Below are 14,522 nucleotides of genomic sequence, written 5' to 3' on the forward strand. Positions count from 1 at the left end.
TCCTATCCATACTATATGGAGTTGAACTCACTCCTACCCATTCTATATGGAGCGGATCTCACTGCAATCCATACTATATGGAGCGGATCACATTCCTATCCAAACTATATGGAGCGGATCTCACTCCTATCCATACTATACGGAGCAGATCACACTCCTATCCATACTATATGGAGAGAATCTCACTCCTATCCATACTATATGGAGCGGATCACACTCCTATCCAAACTATATGTAGCGGATCTCACTCCTATCAATTCTATATGAGCGGATCACACTCCTATCCAAACTATATGGAGCGGATCTCACTCCTATCCATACTATATGGAGCGGATCACACTCCTATCCATACTATATGGAGAGGATCTCACTCCTATCCATACTATATGGAGTGGATCACACTCCTATCCATACCATATGGAGCGGATCTCCCTCCTATCCATACTATATGGAGCGGATCACACCCTATCAATACTACATGGAGCGGATCACACTCCTATCCATACTATATGGAGCGGATCTCACTCCTATCCATACTATATGGAGCGGATCACACTCCTATCCATACTATATGGAGCGGATCTCACTCCTATCCATTCTATATGGAGCGGATCTCACTGCTATCCATACTATATGAAGCGGATCACACTCCTATCCATTCTATATGGAGAAGATCTCACTGCTATCCATACTAAAAGGAGCAGATCACACTCCTATCCATACTATATGGAGCGGATCACACTCCTATCCGTACTATATGGAGCGGATCTCACTCCTATCCATACTATTTGGAGCGGATCACACTCCTATCCATACTATATGGAGCGGAACTCACCCCTTTCCATACCATATGGAGCAGATCACACTCCTATCCATACTATATGGAGCGGATCTCACTCCCTATCCATACTATATGGAGCGCATCACACTCCTATCCATTCTATATCGAGTGGATCTCACTCCTATCCATACTATATGGAGCGGATCACACTCCTATCCATTCTATATCGAGTGGATCTCACTCCTATCCATACTATTTGGAGCGGATCACACACCTATCCATACTATATGGAGCGGATCACACTCCTATCCATATTATATGGAGCGGATCACACTCCTATCCATTCTGTAGTGAGCGGATCTCACTCCTATCCATACTATTTGGAGCGGATCACATTCCTATCCGTTCTATATGGAGGGGATCACACTCCTATCCATACTATATGGAGCGGATCTCACTCCCTATCCATACTATATGGAGCGGATCACACTCCCTATCCATACTATATGGAGCGGATCTCACTCCTATCCATACTATATGGAACGGATCTCACTGCTGTCCATACTATATGGAGTGGAACTCACTCCTATCCATTCTAGATGGAACGGATCTCACTGCTGTCCATACTATATGGAGGAGATCACACTCCTATCCATTCTATATGGAGTGGATCTCACTACTATCCATACTATTTGGATCGGATCACACTCCTATTCATACTATATGGAGCGGATCTCACTCCAATCCATTCTATAGTGAGCGGATCTCACTCCTATCCATACTATATGGACCGGATCTCACTCCTATCCATACTATATGAACCGGATCACACTCCTATCCATACTATTTGGAGCGGATCTCACTCCTATCCATACTATATGAACCGGATCACACTCCTATCCATACTATTTGGAGCTGATCTCATTCCTATCCATTCAATATGGAGGGGATCACACTCCTATCCATACTATATGGAGCGGATCTCACTCCTATCCATACTATATGGAGCGGATCACACTCCTATCCATACTATATGGAGCGGATCTCACTCCTATCCATACTATATGAACCGGATCACACTCCTATCCATACTATTTGGAGCGGATCACACTCCTATCCATACTATATGGAGTGGATCTCACTCCTATCCATTCTAGATGGAGCGGATCTCACTGCTGTCCATACTATATGGAGGAGATCACACTCCTATCCATTCTATATGGAGTGGATCTCACTACTATCCATACTATTTGGATCGGATCACACTCCTATCCATACTATATGGAGCGGATCACACTCCTATCCATACTATATGGAGCGGAACTCACTCCTATCCATTCTATATGGAGCGGATCTCACTCCTATCCATACTATATGGAACGGATCTCACTGCTGTCCATACTATATGGAGTGGAACTCACTCCTATCCATTCTAGATGGAACGGATCTCACTGCTGTCCATACTATATGGAGGAGATCACACTCCTATCCATTCTATATGGAGTGGATCTCACTACTATCCATACTATTTGGATCGGATCACACTCCTATCCATACTATATGGAGCGGATCTCACTCCAATCCATTCTATAGTGAGCGGATCTCACTCCTATCCATACTATATGGAGCGGATCTCACTCCTATCCATACTATATGAACCGGATCACACTCCTATCCATACTATTTGGAGCGGATCTCACTCCTATCCATACTATATGAACCGGATCACACTCCTATCCATACTATTTGGAGCTGATCTCATTCCTATCCATTCTATATGGAGGGGATCACACTCCTATCCATACTATATGGAGCGGATCTCACTCCTATCCATACTATATGGAGCGGATCACACTCCTATCCATACTATATGGAGCGGATCTCACTCCTATCCATACTATATGAACCGGATCACACTCCTATCCATACTATTTGGAGCGGATCACACTCCTATCCATACTATATGGAGCGGATCTCACTCCAATCCATTCTAAAGTGAGCGGATCTCACTCCTATCCATACTATATGGACCGGATCTCACTCCTATCCATACTATATGAACCGGATCACACTCCTATCCATACTATTTGGAGCGGATCTCACTCCTATCCATACTATATGAACCGGATCACACTCCTATCCATACTATTTGGAGCTGATCTCATTCCTATCCATTCAATATGGAGGGGATCACACTCCCTATCCATACTATATGGAGCGGATCTCACTCCTATCCATACTATATGGAGCGGATCACACTCCTATCCATACTATATGGAGCGGATCTCACTCCTATCCATACTATATGAACCGGATCACACTCCTATCCATACTATTTGGAGCGGATCACACTCCTATCCATACTATATGGAGTGGATCTCACTCCTATCCATTCTAGATGGAGCGGATCTCACTGCTGTCCATACTATATGGAGGAGATCACACTCCTATCCATTCTATATGGAGTGGATCTCACTACTATCCATACTATTTGGATCGGATCACACTCCTATCCATACTATATGGAGCGGATCACACTCCCTATCCATACTATATGGAGCGGATCTCACTCCTATCCATTCTATATGGAGCGGATCTCACTCCTATCCATACTATATGGAACGGATCTCACTGCTGTCCATACTATATGGAGTGGAACTCACTCCTATCCATTCTAGATGGAACGGATCTCACTGCTGTCCATACTATATGGAGGAGATCACACTCCTATCCATTCTATATGGAGTGGATCTCACTACTATCCATACTATTTGGATCGGATCACACTCCTATCCATACTATATGGAGCGGATCTCACTCCAATCCATTCTATAGTGAGCGGATCTCACTCCTATCCATACTAAATGGAGCGGATCTCACTCCTATCCATACTATATGAACCGGATCACACTCCTATCCATACTATTTGGAGCGGATCTCACTCCTATCCATACTATATGAACCGGATCACACTCCTATCCATACTATTTGGAGCTGATCTCATTCCTATCCATTCTATATGGAGGGGATCACACTCCTATCCATACTATATTTTAGCGGATCTCACTCCTATCCATACTATATGGAGCGGATCACACTCCTATCCATACTATATGGAGCGGATCTCACTCCTATCCATACTATATGAACCGGATCACACTCCTATCCATACTATTTGGAGCGGATCACACTCCTATCCATACTATATGGAGTGGATCTCACTCCTATCCATTCTAGATGGAGCGGATCTCACTGCTGTCCATACTATATGGAGGAGATCACACTCCTATCCATTCTATATGGAGTGGATCTCACTACTATCCATACTATTTGGATCGGATCACACTCCTATCCATACTATATGGAGCGGATCACACTCCTATCCATACTATATGGAGCGGATCTCACTCCTATCCATTCTATATGGAGCGGATCTCACTCCTATCCATACTATATGGAACGGATCTCACTGCTGTCCATACTATATGGAGTGGAACTCACTCCTATCGATTCTAGATGGAACGGATCTCACTGCTGTCCATACTATATGGAGGAGATCACACTCCTATCCATTCTATATGGAGTGGATCTCACTACTATCCATACTATTTGGATTGGATCACACTCCTATCCATACTATATGGAGCGGATCTCACTCCAATCCATTCTATAGTGAGCGGATCTCACTCCTATCCATACTATATGGAGCGGATCTCACTCCTATCCATACTATATGAACCGGATCACACTCCTATCCATACTATTTGGAGCGGATCTCACTCCTATCCATACTATATGAATCGGATCACACTCCTATCCATACTATTTGGAGCTGATCTCATTCCTATCCATTCTATATGGAGGGGATCACACTGCTATCCATACTATATGGAGCGGATCTCACTCCTATCCATACTATATGGAGCGGATCACACTCCTATCCATTCTAGATGGAGCGGATCTCACTGCTGTCCATACTATATGGAGGAGATCACACTCCTATCCATTCTATATGGAGTGGATCTCACTACTATCCATACTATATGGATCGGATCACACTCCTATCCATACTATATGGAGCGGATCACACTCCTATCCATACTATATGGAGCGGATCTCACTCCTATCCATTCTATATGGAGCGGATCTCACTGCTATCTATACTATATGAAGCGGATCACACTCCTATCCATTCTATATGGAGAAGATCTCACTGCTATCCATACTGAAAGGAGCAGATCACACTCCTATCCATACTATATGGAGCGGATCACACTCCTATCCGTACCATATGGAGCGGATCTCACTCCTATCCATACTATATGGAGCGCATCACACTCCTATCCATTCTATATCGAGTGGATCTCACTCCTATCCATACTATATGGAGCGGATCACAATCCTATCCATTCTATATCGAGTGGATCTCACTCCTATCCATACTATTTGGAGCGGATCACACACCTATCCATACTATATGGAGCGGATCACACTCCTATCCATATTATATGGAGCGGATCACACTCCTATCCATTCTGTAGTGAGCGGATCTCACTCCTATCCATACTATTTGGAGCGGATCACATTCCTATCCGTTCTATATGGAGGGGATCACACTCCTATCCATACTATATGGAGCGGATCTCACTCCTATCCATACTATATGGAGCGGATCACACTCCTATCCATACTATATGGAGCGGATCTCACTCCTATCCATACTATATGGAACGGATCTCACTGCTGTCCATACTATATGGAGTGGAACTCACTCCTATCCATTCTAGATGGAACGGATCTCACTGCTGTCAATACTATATGGAGGAGATCACACTCCTATCCATTCTATATGGAGTGGATCTCACTACTATGCATACTATTTGGATCGGATCACACTCCTATCCATACTATATGGAGCGGATCTCACTCCAATCCATTCTATAGTAAGCGGATCTCACTCCTATCCATACTATTTGGAGCGGATCACATTACTATCCATATTATATGGAGCGGATCACACTCCTATCCATTCTATAGTGAGCGGATCTCAATCCTATCCATACTATATGGAGCGGATCTCACTCCTATCCATACTATATGAACCGGATCACACTCCTATCCATACTATTTGGAGCGGATCTCACTCCTATCCATACTATATGAACCGGATCACACTCCTATCCATACTATTTGGAGCGGATCTCATTCCTATCCATTCTATATGGAGGGGATCACACTCCTATCCATACTATATGGAGCGGATCTCACTCCTATCAATACTATATGGAGCGGATCACACTCCTATCCATACTATATGGAGCGGATCTCACTCCTATCCATACTATATGAACCAGATCACACTCCTATCCATACTATTTGGAGCGGATCACACTCCTATCCATACTATATGGAGTGGATCTCACTCCTATCCATTCTAGATGGAGCGGATCTCACTGCTGTCCATACTATATGGAGGAGATCACACTCCTATCCATTCTATATGGAGTGGATCTCACTACTATCCATACTATTTGGATCGGATCACACTCCTATCCATACTATATGGAGCCGATCTCACTCCAATCCATACTTTATGGATTGGATCACACCCCTATCCATACCATATGGAGCGGATCACACTCCTATCATACTATATGGAGCAGATCTCACTCCTATCCATACTATATAGAGCGGATCTCACTCCTATCCATATTATATGTAGCGGATCTCACTCCTATCCATACTACATGGAGCGGATCACAACCCTATCAATACTATATGGAGAGGATCACACTCCTATCCATACTATATGGAGCGGATCTCACTCCTCTCCGTACTATATGGAGCGGATCACACTCCTCTCCATACTATATGGAGTGGAACTCACTCCTATCCTTTCTATATGGAGAAGATCTCACTGCTATCCATACTAAAAGGAGCAGATCACACTCCTATCCATACTATATGGAGCGGATCACACTCCTATCCATACTATATGGAGCGGATCTCACTCCTATCCATACTATTTGGAGCGGATCACACTCCTATCCATACTATATGGAGCGGAACTCACCCCTTTCCATACCATATGGAGCAGATCACACTCCTATCCATACTATATGGAGCAGATCTCACTCCTATCCATACTATATGGAGCGCATCACACTCCTATCCATTCTATATCGAGTGGATCTCACTCCTATCCATACTATATGGAGCGGATCACACTCCTATCCATTCTATATCGAGTGGATCTCACTCCTATCCATACTATTTGGAGCGGATCACACACCTATCCATACTATATGGAGCGGATCACACAGCTATCCATATTATATGGAGCGGATCACACTCCTATCCATTCTGTAGTGAGCGGATCTCACTCCTATCCATACTATTTGGAGCGGATCACATTCCTATCCGTTCTATATGGAGGAGGATCACACTCCTATCCATACTATATGGAGCGGATCTCACTCCTATCCATACTATATGGAGCGGATCACACTCCTATCCATACTATATGGAGCGGATCTCACTCCTATCCATACTATATGGAACGGATCTCACTGCTGTCCATACTATATGGAGTGGAACTCACTCCTATCCATTCTAGATGGAACGGATCTCACTGCTGTCCATACTATATGGAGGAGATCACACTCCTATCCATTCTATATGGAGTGGATCTCACTACTATCCATACTATTTGGATCGGATCACACTCCTATCCATACTATATGGAGCGGATCACATTCCTATCCATATTATATGGAGCGGATCACACTCCTATCCATTCTATAGTGAGCGGATCTCACTCCTATCCATACTATTTCGAGCGGATCACATTCCTATCCATTCTATATGGAGGGGATCACACTCCTATCCATACCATATGGAGCGGATCTCACTCCTATCCATACTATATGGAGCGGATCACACTCCTATCCATACTATATGGAGCGGATCTCACTCCTATCCATACTATATGGAGCGGATCTCACTCCTTTCCATACTATATGGTCGGATCACACCCTATCCATACTATTTGGAGCGGATCACACTCCTATCCATTCTATAGTGAGCGGATCTCACTCCTATCCATACTATTTGGAGCGGATCACATTCCTATCCATTCTATATGGAGGGGATCACACTCCTATCCATACTATATGGAGCGGATCTCACTCCTATCCATACTATATGGAGCGGATCACACTCCTATCCATACTATATGGAGCGGATCTCACTCCTATCCATACTATATGAACCGGATCACACTCTTATCCATACTATTTGGAGCGGATCACACACCTATCCATACTATATGGAGTGGATCTCACTCCTATCCATTCTAGATGGAGCGGATCTCACTGCTGTCCATACTATATGGAGGAGATCACACTCCTATCCATTCTATATGGAGTGGATCTCACTACTATCCATACTATTTGGATCGGATCACACTCCTATCCATACTATATGGAGCGGATCTCACTCCAATCCATACTTTATGGATTGGATCACACCCCTATCCATACCATATGGAGCGGATCACACTCCTATCATACTATATGGAGCAGATCTCACTCCTATCCATACTATATAGAGCGGATCTCACTTCTATCCATTCTATATGGAGCGGACCACACCCCTATCTTTTCCATATGGAGTGGATCTCACTCCTATCCATTCTATATGGAGCAGATCACACTCCTATCAATACTATATGGAGCGGATCTCTCTCCTCTCCATACTATATGTAGCGGATCTCACTCCTATCCATACTATATGGAGCGGATCACAACCCTATCAATACTATATGCAGAGGATCACACTCCTATCCATACTATATGGAGCGGATCTCACTCCTCTCCGTACTATATGGAGCGGCTCACACTCCTATCCATACTATATGGAGTGGAACTCACTCCTATCCTTTCTATATGGAGAAGATCTCACTGCTATCCATACTAAAAGGAGCAGATCACACTCCTATCCATACTATATGGAGCGGATCACACTCCTATCCATACTATATGGAGCGGATCTCACTCCTATCCATACTATTTGGAGCGGAATACACTCCTATCCATACTATATGGAGCGGAACTCACTCCTATCCATTCTATATGGAGCGGATCACACTCCTATCCATACTATATGGAGCGGATCACACTCCTATCCATACTATTTGGAGCGGATCTCACTCCTATCCATACTATATGAACCGGATCACACTCCTATCCATACTATTTGGAGCTGATCTCATTCCTATCCATTCTATATGGAGCGGATCTCACTCCAATCCATACTTTATGGAGCAGATCTCACTCCTATCCATACTATATAGAGCGGATCTCACTTCTATCCATTCTATATGGAGCGGACCACACCCCTATCTTTTCCATATGGAGTGGATCTCACTCCTATCCATTCTATATGGAGCAGATCACACTCCTATCAATACTATATGGAGCGGATCTCTCTCCTCTCCATACTATATTTAGCGGATCTCACTCCTATCCATACTATATGGAGCGGATCACAACCCTATCAATACTATATGGAGAGGATCACACTCCTATCCATACTATATGGAGCGGATCTCACTCCTCTCCGTACTATATGGAGCGGCTCACACTCCTATCCATACTATATGGAGTGGAACTCACTCCTATCCTTTCTATATGGAGAAGATCTCACTGCTATCCATACTAATAGGAGCAGATCACACTCCTATCCATACTATATGGAGCGGATCACACTCCTATCCATACTATATGGAGCGGATCTCACTCCTATCCATACTATTTGGAGCGGAATACACTCCTATCCATACTATATGGAGCGGAACTCACTCCTATCCATTCTATATGGAGCGGATCACACTCCTATCCATACTATATGGAGCGGATCACACTCCTATCCATACTATTTGGAGCGGATCTCACTCCTATCCATACTATATGAACCGGATCACACTCCTATCCATACTATTTGGAGCTGATCTCATTCCTATCCATTCTATATGGAGGGGATCACACTCCTATCCATACTATATGGAGCGGATCTCACTCCTATCCATACTATATGGAGCGGATCACACTCCTATCCATACTATATGCAGCGGATCTCACTCCTATCCATACTATATGAACCGGATCACACTCCTATCCATACTATTTGGAGCGGATCACACTCCTATCCATACTATATGGAGTGGATCTCACTCCTATCCATTCTAGATGGAGCGGATCTCACTGCTGTCCATACTATATGGAGGAGATCACACTCCTATCCATTCTATATGGAGTGGATCTCACTACTATCCATACTATTTGGATCGGATCACACTCCTATCCATACTATATGGAGCGGATCACACTCCTATCCATACTATATGGAGCGGATCTCACTCCTATCCATTCTATATGGAGCGGATCTCACTCCTATCCATACTATATGGAACGGATCTCACTGCTGTCCATACTATATGGAGTGGAACTCACTCCTATCCATTCTAGATGGAACGGATCTCACTGCTGTCCATACTATATGGAGGAGATCACACTCCTATCCATTCTATATGGAGTGGATCTCACTACTATCCATACTATTTGGATCGGATCACACTCCTATCCATACTATATGGAGCGGATCTCACTCCAATCCATTCTATAGTGAGCGGATCTCACTCCTATCCATACTATATGGAGCGGATCTCACTCCTATCCATACTATATGAACCGGATCAAACTCCTATCCATACTATTTGGAGCGGATCTCACTCCTATCCATACTATATGAATCGGATCACACTCCTATCCATACTATTTGGAGCTGATCTCATTCCTATCCATTCTATATGGAGGGGATCACACTCGTATCCATACTATATGGAGCGGATCTCACTCCTATCCATACTATATGGAGCGGATCACACTCCTATCCATACTATATGGAGCGGATCTCACTCCTATCCATACTATATGAACCGGATCACACTCCTATCCATACTATTTGGATGCGGATCACACTCCTATCCATACTATATGGAGTGGATCTCACTCCTATCCATTCTAGATGGAGCGGATCTCACTGCTGTCCATACTATATGGAGGAGATCACACTCCTATCCATTCTATATGGAGTGGATCTCACTACTATCCATACTATTTGGATCGGATCACACTCCTATCCATACTATATGGAGCGGATCACACTCCTATCCATACTATATGGAGCGGATCTCACTCCTATCCATTCTATATGGAGCGGATCTCACTGCTATCCATACTATATGAAGCGGATCACACTCCTATCCATTCTATATGGAGAAGATCTCACTGCTATCCATACTGAAAGGAGCAGATCACACTCCTATCCATACTATATGGAGCGGATCACACTCCTATCCGTACTATATGGAGCGGATCTCACTCCTATAAATACTATTTGGAGCGGATCACACTCCTATCCATACTATATGGAGCGGAACTCACCCCTTTCCATACCATATGGAGCAGATCACACTCCTATCCATACTATATGGAGCGGATCTCACTCCTATCCATACTATATGGAGCGCATCACACTCCTATCCATTCTATATCGAGTGGATCTCACTCCTATCCATACTATATGGAGCGGATCACAATCCTATCCATTCTATATCGAGTGAATCTCACTCCTATCCATACTATTTGGAGCGGATCACACACCTATCCATACTATATGGAGCGGATCACACTCCTATCCATATTATATGGAGCGGATCACACTCCTATCCATTCTGTAGTGAGCGGATCTCACTCCTATCCATACTATTTGGAGCGGATCACATTCCTATCCGTTCTATATGGAGGGGATCACACTCCTATCCATACTATATGGAGCGGATCTCACTCCTATCCATACTATATGGAGCGGATCACACTCCTATCCATACTATATGGAGCGGATCTCACTCCTATCCATACTATATGGAACGGATCTCACTGCTGTCCATACTATATGGAGTGGAACTCACTCCTATCCATTCTAGATGGAACGGATCTCACTGCTGTCCATACTATATGGAGGAGATCACACTCCTATCCATTCTATATGGAGTGGATCTCACTACTATCCATACTATTTGGATCGGATCACACTCCTATCCATACTATATGGAGCGGATCTCACTCCAATCCATTCTATAGTGAGCGGATCTCACTCCTATCCATACTATTTGGAGCGGATCACATTCCTATCCATATTATATGGAGAGGATCACACTCCTATCCATTCTATAGTGAGCGGATCTCACTCCTATCCATACTATATGGAGCGGATCTCACTCCTATCCATACTATATGAACCGGATCACACTCCTCTCCATACTATTTGGAGCGGATCTCACTCCTATCCATACTATATGAACCGGATCTCACTCCTATCCATACTATTTGGAGCGGATCACATTCCTATCCGTTCTATATGGAGGGGATCACACTCCTATCCATACTATATGGAGCGGATCTCACAACTATCCATACTATATGGAGCGGATCACACTCCTATCCATACTATATGGAGCGGATCTCACTCCTATCCATACTATATGGAACGGATCTCACTGCTGTCCATACTATATGGAGTGGAACTCACTCCTATCCATTCTAGATGGAACGGATCTCACTGCTGTCCATACTATATGGAGGAGATCACACTCCTATCCATTCTATATGGAGTGGATCTCACTACTATCCATACTATTTGGATCGGATCACACTCCTATCCATACTATATGGAGCGGATCTCACTCCAATCCATTCTATAGTGAGCGGATCTCACTCCTATCCATACTATTTGGAGCGGATCACATTCCTATCCATATTATATGGAGCGGATCACACTCCTATCCATTCTATAGTGAGCGGATCTCACTCCTATCCATACTATATGGAGCGGATCTCACTCCTATCCATACTATATGAACCGGATCACACTCCTATCCATACTATTTGGAGCGGATCTCACTCCTATCCATACTATGTGAACCGGATCACACTCCTATCCATACTATTTGGAGCGGATCTCATTCCTATCCATTCTATATGGAGGGGATCACACTCCTATCCATACTATATGGAGCGGATCTCACTCCTATCAATACTATATGGAGCGGATCACACTCCTATCCATACTATATGGAGCGGATCTCACTCCTATCCATACTATATGAACCGGATCACACTCCTATCCATACTATTTGGAGCGGATCACACTCCTATCCATACTATATGGAGTGGATCTCACTCCTATCCATTCTAGATGGAGCGGATCTCACTGCTGTCCATACTATATGGAGGAGATCACACTCCTATCCATTCTATATGGAGTGGATCTCACTACTATCCATACTATTTGGATCGGATCACACTCCTATCCATACTATATGGAGCCGATCTCACTCCAATCCATACTTTATGGATTGGATCACACCCCTATCCATACCATATGGAGCGGATCACACTCCTATCATACTATATGGAGCAGATCTCACTCCTATCCATACTATATAGAGCGGATCTCACTCCTATCCATATTATATGTAGCGGATCTCACTCCTATCCATACTACATGGAGCGGATCACAACCCTATCAATACTATATGGAGAGGATCACACTCCTATCCATACTATATGGAGCGGATCTCACTCCTCTCCGTACTATATGGAGCGGATCACACTCCTCTCCATACTATATGGAGTGGAACTCACTCCTATCCTTTCTATATGGAGAAGATCTCACTGCTATCCATACTAAAAGGAGCAGATCACACTCCTATCCATACTATATGGAGCGGATCACACTCCTATCCATACTATATGGAGCGGATCTCACTCCTATCCATACTATTTGGAGCGGATCACACTCCTATCCATACTATATGGAGCGGAACTCACCCCTTTCCATACCATATGGAGCAGATCACACTCCTATCCATACTATATGGAGCGGATCTCACTCCTATCCATACTATATGGAGCGCATCACACTCCTATCCATTCTATATCGAGTGGATCTCACTCCTATCCATACTATATGGAGCGGATCACACTCCTATCCATTCTATATCAAGTGGATCTCACTCCTATCCATACTATTTGGAGCGGATCACACACCTATCCATACTATATGGAGCGGATCACACTCCTATCCATATTATATGGAGCGGATCACACTCCTATCCATTCTGTAGTGAGCGGATCTCACTCCTATCCATACTATTTGGAGCGGATCACATTCCTATCCGTTCTATATGGAGGAGGATCACACTCCTATTCATACTATATGGAGCGGATCTCACTCCTATCCATACTATATGGAGCGGATCACACTCCTATCCATACTATATGGAGCGGATCTCACTCCTATCCATACTATATGGAACGGATCTCACTGCTGTCCATACTATATGGAGTGGAACTCACTCCTATCCATTCTAGATGGAACTGATCTCACTGCTGTCCATACTATATGGAGGAGATCACACTCCTATCCATTCTATATGGAGTGGATCTCACTACTATCCATACTATTTGGATCGGATCACACTCCTATCCATACTATATGGAGCGGATCACATTCCTATCCATATTATATGGAGCGGATCACACTCCTATCCATTCTATAGTGAGCGGATCTCACTCCTATCCATACTATTTCGAGCGGATCACATTCCTATCCATTC

Source organism: Salmo salar, chromosome ssa21 (genome assembly GCF_905237065.1).
Source record: "Salmo salar chromosome ssa21, Ssal_v3.1, whole genome shotgun sequence".
In the NCBI taxonomy this organism is placed as follows: domain Eukaryota; kingdom Metazoa; phylum Chordata; class Actinopteri; order Salmoniformes; family Salmonidae; genus Salmo; species Salmo salar.